We start from the raw sequence: 22,027 nt of genomic DNA on the forward strand, positions 1-22,027 counted from the left end.
TTTTATTCTTTTGTAATGGACATAGGGATTGTTTTATTTTCCACTGCAATACCTTTATTCTTCTCATACTCTTTCTCATATTTTGGCCATTTAATGTACACAGACAGATACTAAAAACGATTTGAAGTGCACATTTGTCTAACTTAAAAGCTTTCTACCTTATCCTATTAGTAAACCAGGCAATAAAAGCATTATCCAATTATGAACACCTGAAGTTTTAAAATACAGCATCGAAAAGGACATTTTAGTATGTGGATTTTTTAATCTACCAACTGTTATTTCTTTAAAACATCTCAGGGGTTTTCACCGAAAATAAAGATAAGGGGAAAGAAAAACAAATCTTTTAATAACACTTTTTTAAAAGGACGAAGAAAAACACATATGAATCACAGCATAAAGCCACTATGCAACATTTAAGGAGATACAATCTTATGAGAAATCAGTGACAAAGATCCCTGTAAATACACACACACACACACATCAATGAGTACACACATATGCACACACACACACAGAGCAACACAAGAGTGACATAACCCCAGCCTCAGCATATCTGGCTGGCCATCTGGACCTGCATTTCAGACTGAATTCTCCAAATATGTTATCAAAACCAAGAAACTACCAGATCCTCCTAGCATTTTGGGAATCTCAACTGCCTTCTTGATTGGGTTTTTCCTTTTCCCTCCTGTGTGTAAATGTGAACATTGATCCCCCAAATAAAAATCATCCTCAAATGTGGTACTCAAAGTCACAGTCATCTTCCGCCTCTCCTCACCTCCCCCTTGTTCCTGTGTAAAGGACACTCAAGTTTCCTACACCTCATTGCAACAACTTCAGTGCTTGGTTGGGGTTTGGGATAACCCCCAATTCCAGCCCTACCTAAGAAGGCACCAAGGGCACAGACCTTCATACATGTGCGTGTACACACACACACATTTACTACTCTGCCCAGCGAAAGAGAGAGAGAGAGAGAGAGAGAGAGAGGATGTGTGGGTGGAGGGGGGCAGTTACTACAGGCTGGAAAATCGATTTCTGCTTCTGAACAAGCTTCACTTCCCAGACCTCCAGGTTCATTAGCACGGACTGGGCTTGACACCAATACAATTTCCACACCAAGCTGGCTGCAGCAGAGCTGGGGGAGGGGTGCACACAGAGGGCCAGCTCTGCAGCCACTTCTCTGAACCCCCCACCCTGCCAGCCAAGGAGGAGGAGGAGGAGGAGGAGGAGGAGGAGGAGGAGGAGGAGGAGGAGGAGGAGGAACATGTCAAGAGCAGATTCTGCAATCGCCTCTTGGTTTTTATTCGCCCAGATCACATCCCAGCCTGCCTTTTGCACCTTCTTACGGTTCTTTCCCCACTCGCCCACGGATGTCCCACTGCCCATATTTCTGACCCTTCCCCATTCCTAGCAACTCCTAAATCTCATCTGTCCAATCTATGAGGAAAGATGACTCTCCCAGGATCAGCTGGGTAATAGTAGAAGCATCCGTTATCCAAATGCCTGCTTCTCCTCTTAACTTTGGGAAGCAGGAGATAAAAAGAGTGAAGAACAGGAGAGGCCACCGTGAATGCCAATGCTGGCATACTGCATCCATCAGGCCCCATCCAACCCACCACCTCATAATCTTAAGAGACAGAAGATACATTTTCCCCAAGGGCACTTAAAAATGTCTTTCGTAGATTCAAGAGACTCCAGCTCCCAAATAAATCACCCCTGTTGCTTTTTGATCTAACCACTAGTCTCCCATCAACCACCCTCCCCTGCAGGGTCGGCCTTGCGAACCCACTCTGCTTATCTTTTGACTTCAGTGCCCATGGTTGGGGCAGTACAGGAACACAAAAATCTGTTTAATAACCACCTACATCTCTGTGAATGATGGGGGTGAGGGAGAGAAGGAGATGGTGATGGGCATAATGTTTTGAAGCAGCTGAACAAAAGGAAGCAGAGCAACTTCCTATCAAGTGTGGAGATCAAACCCCTGGATTGGGGGACTGAATGTTTGAAAGCTGGGGAAAGCAAGAAGCCCAGAAACAATCTGCAAAGTGGGGAGGGGAAAATAAGGGTGGTTTTTTAAACCACCAACCAGGCATGTTTATTGCCCCCACCTAGAAAAATCCATGGGGACCAAGAATGGAGGTTCACAAGTCCAGAATTTACTTCCAAGTAACTAGAGGAGGACTCTGTGAGAATCATTAACATGGAAGGAACTTGCTCAGTTTTAAACTAGAAGGGGTAAACTAAAGGTATATGATTAAACAGAGTGGTACTGGGTGGGGAGATGGGGCACCACTGACAACTTAAAACAGAAATTACTGGATCACAGTAACTGTATGATGGAGGCTGTACCTGAAATTTCAAGCAGGTATTGGGGGGAGGGGGAGGCAGAATTTCGATGTGCTGAGACAAATGAGAATTGGGGGGGGGAGGCCTTGGGGTTTCTGTTAGCATCTCACAGGTGCCTCCTCTCTACCCCTCACCTCTGCCACCACCCCCAATTCCCCTTGGTCCAGGAAAATTCTCCCCCTCCTCCAAATTTCCAAACCCTCCTTCCTGATCCGCAGATCAGTCAAAACCTTGGTTTGTTTTCCAACCTTTGGAACCTCGCAGAAACAATTGGGGGGATGTCGGAAGCTCTTTTAAGGGGATGGGAAACCACCGCGGGTACACTTCTGAGGCTGCTGCTGCTGGGATGGCGACGGCTGGAGGGGGGTCAGGAGCCAGCCGGTTCTTCCGCGCCCCCCCTCCTCTCCTGGCCAGCCAGAGAAGGGCTTCCCTCCCCATCCCCGCGTTTGCCAGGTCCTCTTCCGACCGGCGCCTTCGGCCGGCAGCAGGCTCTTCCCGCTGTTGCTGCCGCCGCCGCCGCCGCTACCATCCACCCCCTCTGCCCCCCACCCCCTCCGTCTATCGACCGCAGGATGCCGGCGCCGGAGGTTCGATACGGAGCAGTGACACTCCGGATCAATACCGCCTGAATAAAAACCCGCTCGCCCCTCGCCACTTTCCGCTTTCCCCTCCTTTCCTCTCTCGCCTCCTCTTCGGCGGCCGGGCGGGAAGAGTTTGGGGGCACCTTTCACCGCCCTGGCTAGGCTTCAGCGACCGGGCCGGGTGGGGTGGGGGGCTGTCCCGCGCCCTCTTTGGGGGGCTCCCTTTCCCTCTCTCGCCCGGCTTTCTTCCTCTCGCTTCCCTCCTTACCGTTTGCAGAGCGCAGGGCGAGCGGCGATTTGAGGCGCCATCCGTGCTCCGGGCCGGCGGATCTTTGGAAGACCAAGGGGACCGGTAGTGGGATGAACATTGCGAGGACCTGTGAGTGACACTCCGCATAACCCCACGGAGGGAAAAAAATATAAAGATAGAGAGAGAGAGAGAGAGATAAGGATGGGGGGGCAGGCGAACGGCAAAGGGAGCCGGGCGCGGGGGGGGGAGACACACGCCGGACGGGGGACGCTCTCCCGAGAGTGACAATCGGCGGGGGTGGGTGGGGGTGGGAGAGGGGGTGGGAACGGGACAGAACTCGCCCTTCTCCCCCTCCAGCAACGCTCCGCTTTCGGCGCTTACACACGTGCGGGCAGGGGTCTGGAGCCAGACCAGTCTGGGAGTGAGTGTGTGTGTGTGTGTGTGTGTGCGTGCGTGCGTGTCCGCCTAGCAAGGCCGTGTGGGCTTCGGTCACTCGACCGGGACCCTGCGGATCATTTTAAGGCTTTTGCAACAAAAAAAGAGAGGGGAAAGGAAAGTGGGAGAGCATGCGTGCGTGCGTGCGTGCAAAACACACCGGTAGCCCCCCACAACGCCTGTGAATGCGTGTTTGTCTTGCCCCCCGTTCAGAGACCACTGCTCTTCCCCCCCCACTTAGCCTGGTCCGAATTTCTCCTCTCCCCTCTTCGCCTGGCCCCCTCCCATCACTCCCAGCCTGCGATTCCCACTTTATTGTCTTCTCCGTTATCTCTCGCGCGCTTCTCCCCCCTCGCCCCCTCCCTCCCTCCCTCTCTCCTTCCAACCACCCCGCTTTGACAGATGACATCCAAGCCGGCGACTTGCCGTCCCTCGCAGTCCCCCCCCCCCGCGGGCTCCTCCGCTTCCAATATCCCCCCCCTTTTTTTTTTCTTTCTTCACTCTTTGCACAAGTACAGTCCTTACCCAGACAAAAGCAATTACTCCTTAGGTGTAAGCTTACTGTGGGTGTAGAAAAAGAGGAGGGGGAAGCAGAATTGGGGAAAGGGAGAATTACAGAAAAACACACACCCCCGCCCCTCTCCCAGCAAATAATCTTTCTTTTGCCTGCCCTTCCGTCTTCGAAAATTAACACCAACACACACGCGCGCGCGCGCACGCACACACACACCTGACACCTTCTTGCGGGTCAAACTCCGCTTTGGTGGCGCTAAAAATAAGCCGCGTTAATCGCCGCGGAGTTTCTCCTCCGGCTTCCTTAAATTAACGTGTCACCTCCAACACCCCCCCCCCACCTCACCCCCCACCCCGCCGCCAATCGCGGCTCCTTTCAGGTTTATTATTACGGGAGAGATTTACACGGATAATCACTGCAAAGCACCGCGATAATAAAGGGGTGACCTTCCCGCTCCCCCCCCCCACCAGCCCCCAGGATACATAATTAGGCGGAGTTTTTTTTCTTATTTTTTTTGCAAGCAATAATTCTTCCCCGCCAACGGCTTCCACCCAGCCGGCCTTCGCTTGCTCCCACTTTCGTTGCAGACTTCAATGCCGCCTTCGCCTCTCCGGAATCGCCCCGTCGTTTTGACCCGCTCCTGTCTCGGGATGAGAGAAAGTGAGGCCGAGCAACTCCTCCGGATCCCGGGCGAGCTCTCCTTTCGCCTCGCCGCCCGGTTCCTCCGCGCTCAAGCAGGGCCTCGTGGCCCACCGTCGCCTCGGCACCCTCCCCCCCGGAAAAGACCCCCGGGAGGGGAGATGGCTGCTGCTGGCGCCGCTGCCCCGGGCGGACGAGGGCCTTCCGCCACCCCTCCCTTCGGCCCCCTTCGGGGTCAAAGAAGGCCAGGAGAGCGCTCCAAACCAGCCGTGGGGGCCGCCGTCGCTTCCCCGAAGGGGCTACCAAGGACAGAGGCTTCGCGTCTCCTCGATCCGGCCACGCAGTTCTTTGCCCCCGAACAGCCATCGCCTGCGGGCAGGAGATTCCGACTAATCGAAATAAGAGCGAGAGCCACTTTCTGGTTTTCAGCGTTTGGGAGAAGGGAGCGGGGCAGGAAGCAGGTCCCTGCCTCTTCGCTGTTCTCTACTGCTTTCCTTCTTTCACTCCCCGGGCCTTTCTGCCTTAAACCCACCGGGTTGAACCGAAACGCGAAGGGCCCAGGGCCAGCCCATCCCCAAAACCCAACGCTGCTCGCAATTGCCCCCACTTCAAAGATCCTAATATTTCCTCTTCCTCAATTCTCCCGTTTAAAAGGTGCACCTTACTCTAATTCCGCAACTCCTGATTGGCAGCATATTTCGAACCAGTGGCCCAAAGGAAATCCACGGCCAAGGCTATTTTTGCATCCCATGTGAGAGCTCCCCTTTTGTGCATCATTTGACACCCCCCTCCTTCTCCTCCCCACCCCCACCCTGGAAAGTAGACCAAGGAGGCTAAAGGGGGGGAGGGGGAGAATGTATATAGGAGAGGAACGTATATAGCGAGGGAGCAGGGAAGACAGAAAGAAAGAAAGCAGTGTATGAATAGGACGAGTGAGAGTTGGTGGTGGATGGACAGAAAATGTGATGGAAATATATTACTGACAGGGAGAAGGAGAGAGGGGTGTATATATATTGTGCAATATAGAAAGAGATCAGATTGATGGTGGGGCAAATAGATGAATATGTATGGGGCAGGAGGTGGGGGGGGAGGAGAGGATTTCGCCAGAGTGAAAAAAGAGAGGAGAGAAAATAGCAGAAACAGGAGGGCAGTTATTTGATTCAGGACTACGGTTTGGAGGTCAAAAATTAACTGCCGCTAGCATCGAACTATGTGGTGGGTGTCTTGGGAGGGTTAATATGTCCCTTCTCTCTTTTTTTTTCTTCTCCTGGTGCCTAGGTCACAAAAAACGACACACAGGACACACCTACGCAACCCCAACCCATTGTAAGAGATGTTTCCCCCTACATTACAACAAAAGCCAAAACAGAGGGTTTTGGATTTGCCATTTGATTTCCTTGGAAAAAGGAAGAGGCTGCAGTTGCATTGAGTTCCTGCTTCCAGGGAGAAGAGAAAGAAAGGTCTGTACACACTAATAATAAATCACTGTTGGAAAGAAGAGCTGAGTTATCACAGATCTGCCACCCACCCTACAAAAAAGGGGAGAGGAAAAAAAAAGAAACCGTACAAAGCAGGAATAAGTGCGCTGTTTTCACAAGGGCCACTTCAACCAGTAAAAGTGCCACAGCCCACATGGGTCATTTAAATGTACCTTGAGAATCGTGTTGTGTCCCACTTCCTAACCTAGATTAACAAGATTCAAAATGCTGCTTCCCAGATGGAGGGTGGCCTGTGAAAAAATGCTTTCCTCTCTCATCTCCAGAGGCCTTCTCTCCCGCTTCCCTTTCAGCCCAAGCCAAACAGAAATACTCTGCTCTTTAATATATATATATATATATATATATATATATATATATATATATATATATATATATATATATATATATATATATATATATATATATATATATATATATATATATATATATATATATATATATATATATATATATATATATATATATATATATATATATATATATATATATATACACATACATACATACATACATACATACATACATACATACATACATATACGGTGGATCTGTTATTTTTTCAATCCCCACCTATTCTGTACTAGCCTGTACTTGGACAGGCACAATAGGGAAGCAAAAATTGAACAGGGGTGTTTTTTATCATGCAACCTGCCCCAAATCCCCGAGACCAGAAGAGGAGAGAGGTAAAAGTAACTCTTTAAAATAACTGCTTTCCAATATAATGGCTGCCCAAAGTATTTACTATTACCTTTATGTATTCTTTCAATTCATGCTCCTTTTTTTTTCTACAGGGGTATTCAACTATGGGAGAAGATAAAATCAGAGCTGGATGGGAAGATGGCACAGGGAATAATGGATAAAAAGAGGGTTTTTTAAAATACACACATATATATAGCCTAACGTTCAATGTGATTCTTTACGTGAGCTCAAAGCCAGTGGGATTTTCAACTATTTTTTTTCTCATAAGCCGGTTCTCCTTCATGCCATATCACAAACTGGTTTTAAAATTGTTTAAAAACTAGGGCCTGCTTGATAACAGTTTGCTAAAGCCCTTTTCAGTGAAAGCACCCATTCACGCTGTTCTCTGGGCCTTCATTCTTCTCCAGAGAACATACAGAGGTGCGCATGTGTGTATGTGCTAATTAACCCAGCTTTCTAGCTGCAGTTCAGAGACACTCGAGTGCAAAACGCTTTTCCACACAATTAAAAGATGCAGATAATAACTACACACACTGCATGGAGCTGCATCCTGTCTGTTTCTTAGAAGATGAAAGAAGAGGCACTATCCATATGTGGGTGTTGGGCTCGACAGAATGTTTCCTGCTACTCAGAATTGTATGGGCAGACTAAATTCCTAGATGCTTGCATCCAATTAAAAAATGGATGCAGCAACAGGTTTTTTTGATGGGGAAAGAATTTTTTTAAAGGATCTAATTACCTAATTATCAGCAACAAATATGATTAGGGGACTGGAGGCTGAAACAAATAAAGGACCGTTGATGGAATTGGGTATATCTAGTTTAATGAAAAGAAGGACTAGGGATGACATGATAGCAACGTTCCGATATCTAAGGTGTTGCCCCCAAAAGAGGGGGTGGATCTATTCTCCAAAGCATCTAAAGGCAGGCAAGAAGCAATGGAGGGAAACTAATCAAGAAGAAAACCAACCTAGAAGGAAGGAGAAATTTCCCCACAGAATAATTAATCAGTGGAACAACTTGCCACCAGAAGTTAGTTATGGGGGCTCCATCACTAGAAGAGACTGGACAACTATTTGCCTGGAATGATATATAGGTCCTCCTGCTTGAGCAGGAGGTTGGATTAGAAGACCTCCAAGGTCCCTTCTAGCTCTGTTATTCTGTTATCCATAGATCTTTCTTGCTAAACTAAAGCCATTACATCTTTCTTTATCTGAATTGTTTAAATTAGAACTAGTAGCACCAGGCCAAAAAAACCATTTAAAAAATGATCACAGAACATGTGTATAGATGAGCTGAAATATTAAAAACCATCATGTAAAACAGATGAGAAAGCATTCTTGTTGTTTTTGCCCATCCAAGCCCTGTGCAGTTCTAAATAATATTCTTGCTTTTATTTAGAAATTTTTTTCTCCTTCACTGAGAATTAAAGATTCAGAAATATACAACACCCCTTCCATTGCTGACCTATTATCTCTTCGCCTTTTAAACAACTATTAGAATGAAAAAGATGTCATTTCAGCCCTCTTCCTACACAAAGTTAACCTATGCTTAATAGTAGCCTAAGCCCATTCCAAAACTTTGGAAGTTTAAAGAGCTGTGTAACCCAACTGTAAAATATCAATAAGGATTTGAATTTTTTTTTTCTTCCATAAAATTATCTTAGGTTTTGTGGACTCTGAAAAATATGCTAAAAATGAGTAATGGTCCTTCTTATGGTTCTTAATTCTAGAGCCTTGGTGAAATTTTGAAGCTTTTTGTGTTTTTTTAAAATGCTGTTTACTAATTTCCCAGCAGTTACAGAGAAAAACCTTAACAGAGCCTTGAAAGGAAGAGGTAATCCTTTCTTTAAAGGGATAAATTTAATCAGAATGGCTCTTTCTCTTTCAGAAAGTAAAATAAAATTAAAAGGGCATTGAGGCAACAAAGAGAGAAGAATGGAAGATGGACTTCCTTTGTTGATACAGAATACTCACTAGGGTGTCATCACTGAATGTAAGAGAGGGAACATCGTCTTTTTTCCCTTTTTTTTTCTTTTTAGGGTGCAAGTGGGGAGGTATTTAAAAAAGCTTTCTATCCTCAGTGCAAAGAAGTGGAGATATTTTAAAAAAACAACAACAATTGCTGCAAAAAGGATGACGAAGTGCCGAAGGAAGCATTGTCTGTAACACAGAAGAGAAACATCTGGGCCAAACCTTCAACATGTGGGTGGCAGGGTCTCTGTGTTCTGTGTTACTTTATTCCTGTCATGGGTATTGATGTCAGCAAGCTTTGGGGACAATCCTTTCTACTTTTAGCAAAAACATCATCCTAAATCTTCACACCTTTTCCCCAAGAGGCCAATAAAACTGGGCAGAAGGCTGGTGTGCAGGGAAACCCCACTAGGTAATAATCTATGTCACTTTCCTAAAACTGTATGGTCTGTTGCTTTGTGCATGCAAAATACTCAATAAAGGCAATTCTGGATTTTTAAACGTGGAACAGGAGAATGCTGTTTATTTGAAAAGAACCACAGGGCCCCACTAAATGAAACATACTCTATAAGAATCGGATGCACATATATATATATATGTGCAATTGTTCTGACTCTGGATTAGAGGCTAATAGAGGAGACCAAGGCCAAATTCCTTGCCATTTCAGAGAAACACTGTATTGTAAAGGTTTGGTTGGATACATGAAGTTCTGTTCTCGATCCTGGCTCTTCCATGTGAATTACAAGCAACGTTACAAACCTGAGCAAAATAATTGGATGGTGATCATGAGGTGATGGGGTTATTTATATAGCTTTTCTGTTTTTAAAAAAATCTCTGACCATCGAGCAACGATGCAAGAAAGTATACAGACAACAAAAATCCCAGCACGCTGTACCACCAATGGTCCCATCAAGTTTCTGCTCAGTTTTGAAAGCCTTCTTTCTGCAGGAGACCAAAGGAACCACCGTCCAGACACAGCTGGAATTCCTAGCGCATCTTTCAATCCCATTACTTAGCATTGTAACTTCTTAAACTAATTAGAGAAGATTAACTATAGTAATACCTGATATACAGACCCAACCCTTTTTTTAAGCATCCACAGAGAGAACTAGCATCAAACATTTAATGGTTGTGAAACCAAAACTTTCTTTCATCCTCCATTGGGGCTGCCTACAAGGTCCATGGTCTCTTGATAAAGCAGGTCCTAACAAGCCAGTCAAAGCTACCATGTTCCTCCAAACTCCCAGCTTCCTTCAACACATTTCTTGGTTAAATTCCTATTTTAAACTTCCTCCTGGAATTCAAGATGATGATCATAGCCCTGTCTCCTCCAACTTTTCCCTGCACATCCATTCTAAGTATTGGCTGAAAGAAGAAGGTTCAGTCAAGGCAATGAGTTTCTATAACAGGGTGAGCCAAAATTTAGGTACTCTCACTGCTGGTCCAAAACTTAATTCACTACACTATTCTTGTTCACTGCTTCTGGCTAGATAGGAAATAGTAGGACAGTTTTGAAGAAAGAGCAAAAGAGAATTTTAGGAGTGGATAGTCAATCTGTGAAGAGTAACCGTGACTTTTGTCTAGACTGGTAATATCTGCTTTCTGGAATACATGCTCTAAAATGTAAAGATTCATCCCTGATGCTCAAGCCTCCTTGTAAAGTAACCAAAGCCATCACTGTCTGCAAGGAAAACTCTCTCCCTCTCTCTCTCTCTCTCTCCCTCCCCTCTCTCTTCTTTCCCCCCTCTCTTTCTCTCCCGCTCTGCCCCCCTTCCTCTCTTCCTCGCTTTCTCTCCCCCTCTCCTTCTCCCCCTCTTTCCCCCACCTTCTCTTCCTCTTTCTCACACTCCCTCCCCCTTTCTCCCTTGCTTTCTTTTCCTCTCTCTTTCTCTCCCTCTCTCTTTCTCCCTTTCTCTCCCCTTCTCTTCCTCTTTCTCATAGTGATGGTTCTTGCTTACAATCCAACCAGGTATGACCTCAGAGTTCTGTTAATACTCCTCCCAACATCTTTCAAGTGTCTTTCTCCTTTTTTTCTTTTTCTTTTTTTTGCCAATAGGAGCTACAGGTAGATTTACTAGAACTGAGGTTTGGGCAGCAGACTTAACCGCCCTGATAATGCTGATTCCAGACCGCAAATCACATATCGAGATAGCAGCTGCTGTTAGCTGCCAAGGAGAAAACATTCATCTGGGCTGCACCTGTATATTTTCCTCTGTATAGCTAACAGCAGTTATGGATTAGGGAAGGAAGAAAGGATTAAACAGCCTTCCTCACTAGGGCAGCTGTCGTCAGAAGAAAATTTCCGCAGGAGATCCGATTGAGTTCAACCTTCCTCAGCCTGTTGCTTTCTGGATACGCTAAGCATGTTAAGGGACAATGGGGGAGTTGTAACCCAGCACATCTGGAGGGCACTGCCCGGTTATACAAGGCTGATTTGGAGCTCCGGGATACATTTACTATTTGGAGCTTCCAGAGGAGAATGTATGCAGAGAAGCTGTAGCAGACATGAAAAAGAATTCTGAAAGTCCCCTGTTTTTCAGGGGGTGTCTCTTCAAAATCCTTGCATTTTTATTACATTAAGAATGTCTCTTAGATTTTCAGCTGACTTAAAACAAAAAAGCTCCCTCACACAATATTTTGCTCATACGCTTTGAACTTGTCTAGTCTTTAGCTTTATGCAGTTTAACCATTAGGGCTTTTGCTATACAGGGGGCTGCAACTTGGCGGCTTTAAGATTTGTGGACTTCAACTGCCAGAATTCCCCAGTCAGCATGATTAGCTGGGGAATTCTGGGAGCTGACTCCCACAGGTCTTAAAGTTGCCACATTTAGAGACCTGCTGGTCTGTAACGTCTTGGGAATGCGGCTTTGATGGGACTGCTGAATATTACCCCCTTATTTTGTGCGTCTGCAGCATGCGAAGACCTATAGCATCCATACGAAGGATAAGCAATAAGCATTTAAGCATTTAGACTTATATACTGCTTCACAATACTTTTACAGCACTCTCTAAGCTGTTTTACAGCTTATTGCCCCCAACAATCTGGCTCCTCATTTTACCCACTTCGGAAGGATGGAAGGCTGAGTCAACCTTGAGCCTGGGGAGATTCGAACAGTCAAATTGCAAGGCAGGCAGCAGAAGTAGCCTGCACTCTAACCACCGTGCCGTCATGGCTCATATAGGATGCTATAGGATCGGTGGGGCACACCAGGCTTAAGAATGCTTCTAGACAGACATCAGCCAGTGCTACTGATGACAAAGAGGGAATAATAAGAAAACTTGAAAGATGTGATAGGAGAACACATGACAGACAGAGCTGAAAGGAGGCCCAGGGTTGAATTAAGGTTTATTCTTCTAGGGCAGTGTGTGGACTTCAACTCCCAGAATTCCCCAACCCGCAATCGCTTTGATTACAGTAATCAACATCTTCAAGCAAATATAATGGCCAGGCTGATGGAGAAGGATGAGGCTTGCAGCCAGAGGTATGCAACCGCCAGGTACAGCCAAACAAAAATTCAAAAGGGCAGCTGCCACTGGAATCAAAACTTTGTCTGTTTTCATGTGCCTCACAAAGAGAAAGTTGAGATAAAACGTTGACCGTACCTTGTGGGAAAATCCGGTTGTAGCCCAATGATATCTAGAGGTATCAGTTGGAGAGAAACGATTCTCTCCATAAATGCTTCTCAGCCTCAAATTATTTTCTTTCCCAAGAAAACCATTACAGGCAGTCCTCGACTTACAACCACAACTGAGCCCAAAATTTATGTGGCTAAGTGAGACATTTGTTAAGTGAGTTTCGCCCCATTTTACGACCTTTCTTGCCCCAGTTGTTAAGTGAATCAGTGCAGCGTTTAAATTAGTGACACGGTTGTTAAGTGAATCTAGCTTCCCCATTTGACTTTGCTTGTCAGAAGGTCACAAAAGGGGATCACATGAGCCTGGGATGATGCAACCGTTGTAAATAAGAGTCAGTTGCCAAGTATCTGAATTTTGATCATGTTTATGCTGCAATGGTTATGTGAAAAACAGTTGTAAGTCACTTTTTTCAGTGCTGTTGTAACTTTGACCAGTCACTAAATGAACTGCTGTAAATCAAGGACCACCTGTATTAGATTTCCACATATGTCTATCCGTGAGAGGAGTGTAATTAAAATGTGGCTTTAAAAAAAAGTGTTTTCTCTCTTTTTTCCTTAGGAGGGTAATTCAGCAGGTTCCCCACTGGCCCCCGAAAATAGAGAATCACTGACCTCTGAGGCAGAAGTAGCAGCTGTAGTACATTCACTCCAGTCCAGTCCAGAACCTGAAGAGAGAAAACTCCGTGTTAGGAAAATGAGTCAGTTGTGGGTAGAAAGCCACTGGGGGACGACACACTGAAAAAGTGGCACTCCAAATCTATGCATGCACTGCGTCAACTACAAGCAGTCCTCGACTTATGACCACAATTGAGTCCAAAATTACTAAGTCATATATATTTGTTAAGTGAGTTTGGCCTTATTTTACGACTCTTTTTTTGCCATACTTGTTAAATGAATCGCTGCAGCTGTTAAGTTCCTAACACGGTTGTTAAGTGAACCTGGCTTCCCTGTTGACGTTGATTGTCAGAAGGTCGCCAAAGGGGATCCCGTGACTCCGGGACACCGCAACCGTCATAAATACATGCTAGTGGCCAAGTGAATTTTGAACACCTGACCAGGGGGGATGTTGCAACGGTTGTGTGAAAAACAATCACGAGTCTCTTTTTTTTTTCAATGCCACTGTAACTTCAAATTGTCGCTAAATGAAGTGTTGAAAGTCAGGGACTGCTGTATGCATGCCGATATAGATATAAGTCATATATTTGTATAAGGTCTGAAGAGCTAACACATCTTATAATCTTGAGGCAGGCAATCGTTCTTAAGAAAGCAGCAGTGACAGGCTCGCCACAATATTATTGCACACACTCTTTTGTCCCGTAGCCACCTCTAATCAAACAAGTTTGGCAGACTTTTGAAATGCTAGCAAAGTCACCAGGCCTGGCAGATCAAGGACAACAGCAGAACCCAGGGGAAAAAAACAACCACTGGACTGTGCAGAGATGGACAAATTAACCCTAAAATTAAAAGATAAAGAGGAATCGGAATATTATGAAATCTGGAATAATTGGTATGAATGGTTAGAAAACAAGAAAAACAATTAAGCCAAAAACAATATATATAAATACGTATAGAACTGTGTATAAAAGTATGTAAATATAGAAGCGGAATATGATAAACAGGTATAGATAAGATGATATAACAAGGTACAAATGTTAACATAATGACTGTAATATATGGTGAAAAGAGAAAAACATGTATAGATAAGACGATATGACAATGTACAAAATGTTGACATAACGACTGTAACATATGTTGAAAAGAGAAAAACAATAAAAATTACTAGGCAAAAAGAAAAAAGAAAAAGAAGGGCGTCCTTCAAGCCATCTTAAACCCTCTTTGTCTCAAGCTCAACTGATCCGGAAGCCGCCCATCTGGTTTGCAAATGTAAGAGCAAAAGGTAGAGTTGGGAAGTTTAATCCACCCACCCACCCACATCTCCATCCATAGGCCCTGAAAAGACCTACCACCAAAGGTACTATGATTCAAAGATAGGCCTATAAAAGTCAGAATTTCTGGCCAATAGAAACTCTATTAAACTCTGGATATCATTACTCTAAGCAAATGTCCTTCGGTACATCCATGCTCCTTCTGAGATTGCTACTGATGGACAGCAATGATGCTTGGGGTGTCAAAGGATGGCTGATGATGCTGAATATTATGCTTCGGGGCAGAGCTGCCGAAATGACGTTATGGGAAAAGGGAATGACAGAAGGTCTCCAGAGGGCCAAAGTCAGCATTGGTCATCATCCCTGTCTATCCTATGGGCCACCTATTAGAAGTTACTCTACTCAGAGAAAGAGACAAAGAATAGAAAATCGACCTGGTGTGGTTTTGCCTCTTCTTTTTAAGCTTGGGAGCTTAAGGAGGGCAATAGCACCGAGGTCCATTCTCTAGCAGTCACATCCAATCCTTCCAGCTTTTATTTACTAGTATTACAGAATCCTTGAACTTGTATCATTTATCACTTACATGTAGTCCTCGACTTACAACCATTCATTTAGTCACCGTTTGAAGTTAATAACAGCACTGAAAAAAAAAAAGTGATTATCACCGTCTTTCATACTTACGACCGTTGCAGCATTCTCCAAGATCACGTATTCAAAATTTGGGCGCTTGGCAACTGATTATGATGGTTGCAGTGTCCCAGGAATCACGTGATCCTAACCCTAACCTTTTGCAGCTTTCTGACAAGCAAAGTCAACGGAGAAGACAGATTCACCGAAGTGTTACTGACTGCAATGGTTCACTTAACGACTGTGGCAAGAAAGGTCGTAAAATGGGGAAAAACTCATTTAAGAATTATTTTACTTAGCAATGAAAATGTTGGGCTCAATTGCGGTCGGACGTTGAGGGCTACATGTACGCCATCCACGGGCTACCTATGGCCTGTGCCAAGCTACATACTGGGAGTACCCGTTGCCGACTCCAATTAGTCACTAAATGTAGGATCACGCAACTGAGATGAATCAGATTCCTCCCCAGGGGCGCTCTGCTTAAATGGATGCACCCTCCAGCCAATGAATTCCTCACCCCCACCTCCCTGGATTCTGCCCAGTATCACAAAAATGGGTACAATTTGCAGTTGACCAACGATATGAGTTCAAAGGGACTTTATTTCGAAGTCAGGACTATTCTCAGAAATAAATATTTCAACCCTAAAAAGCCAGGGGAAATTTTTTCAAGACCAGTCTTGGAAAAGGATAAGGAGAAATATATCTTCCTCTATCTTTTTTCTCTCTTTTTCTTTTTCGGCTGTCCCCACAGCCAATATTTCAAAGTACTCCTGTGAAAAGAAGGGAAGAAAGGGGCCTCTCTTGTGTGAATAAAAGTGGTTTTGGATTTCACCATGGACCAGCAGAAGAATTCACGAGCGCACTTGTGACTATCCCCCACCCACCCACATAGACACATTATTTCAAAATGCACCTTCAATGTCTTTTGCCCAAATCTTTCCTTTCCACCTGTAACCCTTTTCTGCCCACTCATCTTTCTGCACTCCTGATTCTCAGCCCCCGCCTCTGGAATCGACCTAACCCACCCACCCCTGCCCCTTGCCCCCACCCCCCCAACCCACCCCTGGCGATGGTGCACACCCACAGTTGTTCCTGCTAATCAGGCGATGTCATCTGCGGAGTGAAGTCTTTGCTTAAAGAGATTTAGGGCAGGAATCAATAGGAAATTTAAAAATCAATGCGGTTAGTATGAGAAAATCAATGCCGTTTAATCGGCCTGCCGATCCCCAGTCACAACAATTAGAAGGCTGGGATGTTCTACATCCTGTTACACAGCCATTAGCGTCAATATTTGTGTAAGTGATGGCAGGGGGTGGGGGGGAGGGAAGAGGGGAACCCCAGACTTGCACTGGAGAACTTGAAAGCTGGAGAAAGCGTGTATTTGGGGACAGAGGAAGGAAATCCTGCATCTTCGACCTGCTGTTTCCTTAGAGAGGAGGCTACACAGGTTTTTCTCCGTCTCCCTTGGCTGAGTTATTAAGATCGGCTTTTTCTGGGCTCCCTTCTGGGGCCACAATGGAGTAAACTATAGGATTCTGGGTCAATTAGAAACCTGGCTTCCCGGGGCAGGAAGAACCATTTTCAAAGGGGATGCTTGACTCTGTTCTCCAGCTAAAGGGCCCTGGGAATTAAATGGGGGAGACTTTGGGGGAAGCTGAATGCCGGGCATTGCTTAGGACAGCATTTTGAAACGAATGGGTGGGCAGAACACGTTTGCTGCAGCAACAGATGCCCCGGTGCCTTCTTAATATTCATTCTCAGGAGAAGCCGGGATTGAAGAAGAAAAAGCAAAGCATTTGAGAGCCGCTCCAGGAAGACGGGAGGATATGAAATGTTGAGGGGAGTCAACGATTACAGTGAACTCTGGGAAGTGACTGGCTGGCTGGGGAATTCTGGGAGTTGACGCCTGCAAAGTTGGAAATCCCTGCCATAAAGGACCAGGTAGGAGATGGCTAGAGAAGAGGAAGAGGCCTAAGATTAAGCATCAAAGATTGGCTCCCCTCAAAAGGGAGATGATCAGGAAGCCCCTTCAATCAGGGAGATAAAATATTTTGATGGCTTAGTGAATCATGCTTAAAATTAGAGAGGAGCCATGATACAAATTGAGAAAAGTTGGCATTTTGACTTAGGGGTTTCGGGGGGGGGGGGGGTTGGAAGCATTTCTTGGGGTTTTTGAAGCACATTGAGGCTTCTTTAAAATGGGAGCCAGCCACCCATTTCTAGCAGGGGCAATCAGAGGCAGCTTGCGGGGCTGCAAAGAAAGGGTCTGAGGTCACGTGAAGTGTTAGTACCACTTTATAATGCCTTGGTAAGACCACACTTGGAATATTGCATCCAGTTTTGGTTGCCACGATACAGAAAAGATGTTGAGGCTCTAGAAAGAGTGCAGAGAAGAACAAAAAGATGATTAGGGGACTGGAGGCTGAAACATATGAAGAACGGTGGCAGGAACTGGGTATGTTTAGCTTAAGAGAAAGAAGGACTAGGGGAGACATGATAGCAGTCTTCCAATATCTCAGGGGTTGCCACAAAGAAGAGGGAGTCAAGCTATTCTCCAAAGCACCTGAGGGTAGAACAAGAAGCAATGGGTGGAAACTAATCAAGGAGAGAAGCAACTTAGAACTAAGGAGGAATTTCCTGACAGTTAGAATAATTAATCAGTAAAATGGCTTGCTTCCAGAGGTTGTGGGTGTTTCATCACTGTTTTTAAGAGAGATTAGACAACCATTTGTCTGAAATGGTAGGGAGCTTCCTGCCTGAGCAGAGGGTTGGCTGAGAAGACCTCCAAGGTCCTTTCCAACTCTGTTATTCTGTTATATTATTCTGGGTCTTATTTGGGAAGGAGATCAAAGAGCTTCATCTTAAGCTCGTCTTTCACGGGCAGCGCAGCTCCAGAGTGGCCCACTTCAAAACTGGGTCTCAAACTGAGGTTGGAAGTGGATCAGACGCTGCTCTTCCTGCCCTTTTGGAAGAGGCAGCTGGGGCCTAGTGGCTAGAGCAAGGGACAGTGCACTGGATATTATATATATATATATGAAAATCCTTTCGTTACAAAGGCAAGACTCCTCCCAGACCGGCTTGCAAGTGCGGGGTTGACCAGAAGTGGTTCAGACAGGAAGGCTTCCTGTGAGGCACTGACGGAGCGCCCGTTCCCCGGAGCCAGATCAATGTGTCAGAGTGGGGGTCACTGGGAATCCCCCCCCCAATCAATGTGCTAGTGTTTCTAGGTTGTGGTTGCCTAGATTAGCGTAGTAGAGAGTTGACAGGGGCACTAATCAGGCTGTCAATAACCTTGACCCTGGACAATTAACTTATCGACAGGAACAAGGCAATGGGAAATACATGGGCTGTGGGTTAGGTAGGAGATATAGGAAAAGACCCACGTGGAGCCTGTGAAAAACAGAGAACACCTGCTCAACATGTCACCCCATTGCCAGTTGCTTCTTCGGGGCCAAAGGCCCCCAAACTGAAGAGCCCTGGCTAAACTGATTTGCCTTAACAGCCTACCTCTATTATCATCTTTGTTTTAAAAAGGTTCACAATTGCAGCACCATTTTTTGTCCCACTGCTGGCCGGTCCAAGTGACTAATTTCCAACCAATGGTCACTCCTGCTTCCATGAAAAATGTAAGCAGGAATCCTGAGGTTTAGAAACATCTTTTTTTTTAAAAAAGGAAAAGAAATGCAACTTAGCATTTTGAATTTTTTCATGGTCCGCCATGTCCGTAAAGGAGGATCTGGGAGAACATCAGTGATCAACCAGGAAAATATAGGACAGCAAAGAGGGGGGAGGGACATGGATCCAGCTTTCTGGGTGAGCTCTTTCCTACTTCATTCAGTATACAGTGACTTAAGAACATTAGAAAGAGATCAAGAAATGTGATGATTACAAGGGACTAAAAGGAAGTTTAGGGACTGCGATCTGATTTATACTTAAAAGTTTAAAGTTGTAACTTAAATCTTGATTGCTGAGGTATCACCCACCACACTAACCTCATAGGTGGCAACCCCGCCTCCTTGAATCCATTTGCTTTTAGAACGAATTTTCAAGTATGAGCCCACATCTGTGCCAGATGTATGGCAGATAGCTACTGAACAGAGAAAATAACTCTTTTCCAACTTACAAAATCTGTACTGCTCACTCAGTTCCAAAGTAATTTACTGAGAGAAGAGAGCGTTGGCAGCTGAGGGTTAAACTGTGTGGGTCCTTGGTGCTCTCTGAGCATGGTGGTTTTCTTGCAGACGTCTCATGACCAAAGTAGGTAACATCATCAGTGCGGCCTCCCGAGGTCATGTGATTGACACTTGCGACCTTCTTAGGTGGCTTCTAACACGCGAAGTCAATGGAGAAAGCCAGATTTGCTTAACGACTGTGTGACTCACTTAACAACTGCAGTATTTTGTTTAAGAACCATGGCAAAAAAAAGTCTGCAAAATCGAGAGTGATTTACTTAACCACCGTCCTACTTAGCAACAAAAATTCTGGTCCCCATTGTGGTTGTAAGTGGAGGATGACTTGTAACTGGGACTCACAAATACCCAGCTCCAGTCCTGCAACCAACATAAAGGATAAAGGCATCTTACTATGTTTTGGGTGGGGAGGGGCTTAAAGCAGCCACACAAAACTTCAAACCTATTCGGTAATATTGATGAAGAAAAGAAGAGATTGATTCTCCCTTTTTATCTCTGCCAATCCCGAACAAGAAAAACGGGCTGCAGAAACCCTCAACTAGCAGCCCATTCTGGCACAAATATTTCCTCAGATTCGAGGATGGTGAAGTCATGGCGGCGTGGGCAAAAAAAGAAAGGGAGTGAGGCTCTGGTCACATAGCTGGGGCTGCCATCCTGACTTTTTCAACCTCCCTCTAGGCCTCCCCAATAGGTCAACTGCATTCAGCTGCAACTCCTGCTTTTTATACCTTGCAAAAAAAAAAAAAAACCAACGACAACAACCACCAACCTTCTCTTTCCAACAACTCCGAGCCAGTTTCCCTCCTCCCCTTTTTTTTTCTTTCATGAGCAACATGCCAGGATAACCTAGAGCAGGGACGGCATCAAGTCTTTGATGGTGTTTAATTAATCAGGTGCTTTGTGTACTTCCAGGCATCGTTTAAAGACGACCCCACAATTGCATACTCCTGGACTTGGCGGAGAATACATTGCAAGTATGGGTTGTGGAGTGTCCATATGGCTGGTAATGTACAGGGTACGGTGGGGGTCATGTTTGCCCTGGATCCCATTGTCTTGCCACTCCTCCCCCACCCTCACCTTTTATGACCCCATAAATATGAATTCGAAACCATCGTGGTAAAGGTCACGAGGGCAGGCAAGGAATAATGGCTAAGAGACATGATTGGTGAGAGGAGCCTGATATTTCCATTGGCCACAAAATATGCCAAGGTCTAAAAATGAGCAAGAGGGGGGAAAACACACACACACACACACACACACACACACACAACCAAACCATGTCTGGGACAAACCAACGAGAAACAGAACAATATAGCACAGATATCCCCCAAAGTCATACATCTGAGAAAATACAGACAAGCTGGCACCGATACCAAAGTAGGAAATTCATCCATGCTACAAAGCATGCAGCAAAGGAGAAATACGTCTCTTGGTGTATTTGGAGTAAGTAACAGTATATATGTTAATGATTTTGCTCCAGTGGTCTTTAATTCGTTTCCCTGGGGATGGAGACATAAATAATAATGGCTTTTTCGGGATGGAAAATGGTCAAAGAGGGAGGGTTTCTCATCATGGTCATTGGACAGGCAGGTTTGGGGTGGTTTATTCAAACCTGCGACGCCTGCTCTCCAGAAAAGAAAATATACACGTCGCCTCTTTTTTTTTTCCTCAAACTACCTTCCAGAGTTGGAATAAAGGAACATATAAACATATACATTTTTTAAAAAAGAAAGCAGAAGAGGTCAACGTCTATGGAGATTCTCAGTCATCCAGGTTATGGTTGTCCCACAAGGGTTTTTTTCTCTCAAAAGACAACTTGGCTTTTCCTTGAAGATGTTTCGCTTCTCATCCAAGAAGCTTCTTCAGGTTCTTGAATGAGAAGTGACACGTCTTCAAGGAAAAATGAAGTCCAGCTGTCTTTTGGAAAAAGCACTTTGAGCTCAAGGCTGCTTCCTAGGATTTGCATTTACAAATGCACTAAAGTCAAATTGGAATGGATAAATAGAGGAAACCCCCAAATTAGGCCCAGATCTACTCATGTGCTGAGGACTCAAGGAGAAGAACCATTGAAATCTGGCTTGTGGGTTTCTCAAGGCGTTCTCATGGGTTATTTTTGGAAAGAGGATGGTGAATAAGATGAATATTTAGCCTGGTATAGGAAGATTGCAGAGTCCTTTAAAAGCATGCCAGGGTGTCTCATTTTCAAGAACGGCTCTGAGTCTTTTGTTGTAGGGTGAAATAACCTTCATGGATGTAAATATATCTTCTATTAGGGTGTCTTATTTTAAAAGCAGCATGCCTGCACAGTTGAAATGTATTTTACATTCGCATGTACTCCCAAGTGCTTTGAGAAAAATAACAGCATGTTGGGTCGTAGGTGCAACTTATCCAGAAATGCCTGCCAACAGTCAGGAAGCAAGGAAAGTGGGGGGTTTGGCTGGGCACTGGGCTCAACTGTACACCTCTGTTAATGTTTGCAAACTTGAATGCATGCTCTCGGTGATGCTCGCGATGTGCATAATATCTCATTTTGTACGGCAGCTGTCGCCCATGTCTTTTTCTGCAGAAGGAGGAACACCACTCATTCTGAAACTAACAAGAGACCAAACAAGGGTCAAAGGAAGAGAAACTGCTCTACTGTGTACCCAGGCAGGATACGCAGACATCCTTGAAGAAAGAAAGAAAAAGAAAAGAAAAATCTACAGTATAACTTTAGCTTCCTCTCTCTTCCCTTGCTTTTTAAACTGCTGGATCAGA

At 45.2% G+C, this 22,027-nt stretch overlaps 1 long non-coding RNA gene across 1 annotated transcript; it reads left to right on the top strand.

Annotated features, from left to right (window-relative positions):
• The first annotated feature begins 2,782 nt into the window (after positions 1-2,782).
• On the top strand, positions 2,783-9,440 carry LOC309396557. The gene is made up of 4 exons (XR_014176132.1): positions 2,783-3,303; positions 6,041-6,222; positions 7,053-8,954; positions 9,043-9,440. It is a non-coding gene; the product is annotated as an uncharacterized lncRNA (long non-coding RNA).
• The last annotated feature ends 12,587 nt before the right edge of the window (positions 9,441-22,027 follow it).

Source organism: Natrix helvetica, assembly GCF_964273705.1.
Source record: "Natrix helvetica genome assembly, chromosome: 9".
Lineage (NCBI taxonomy): Eukaryota > Metazoa > Chordata > Lepidosauria > Squamata > Natricidae > Natrix > Natrix helvetica.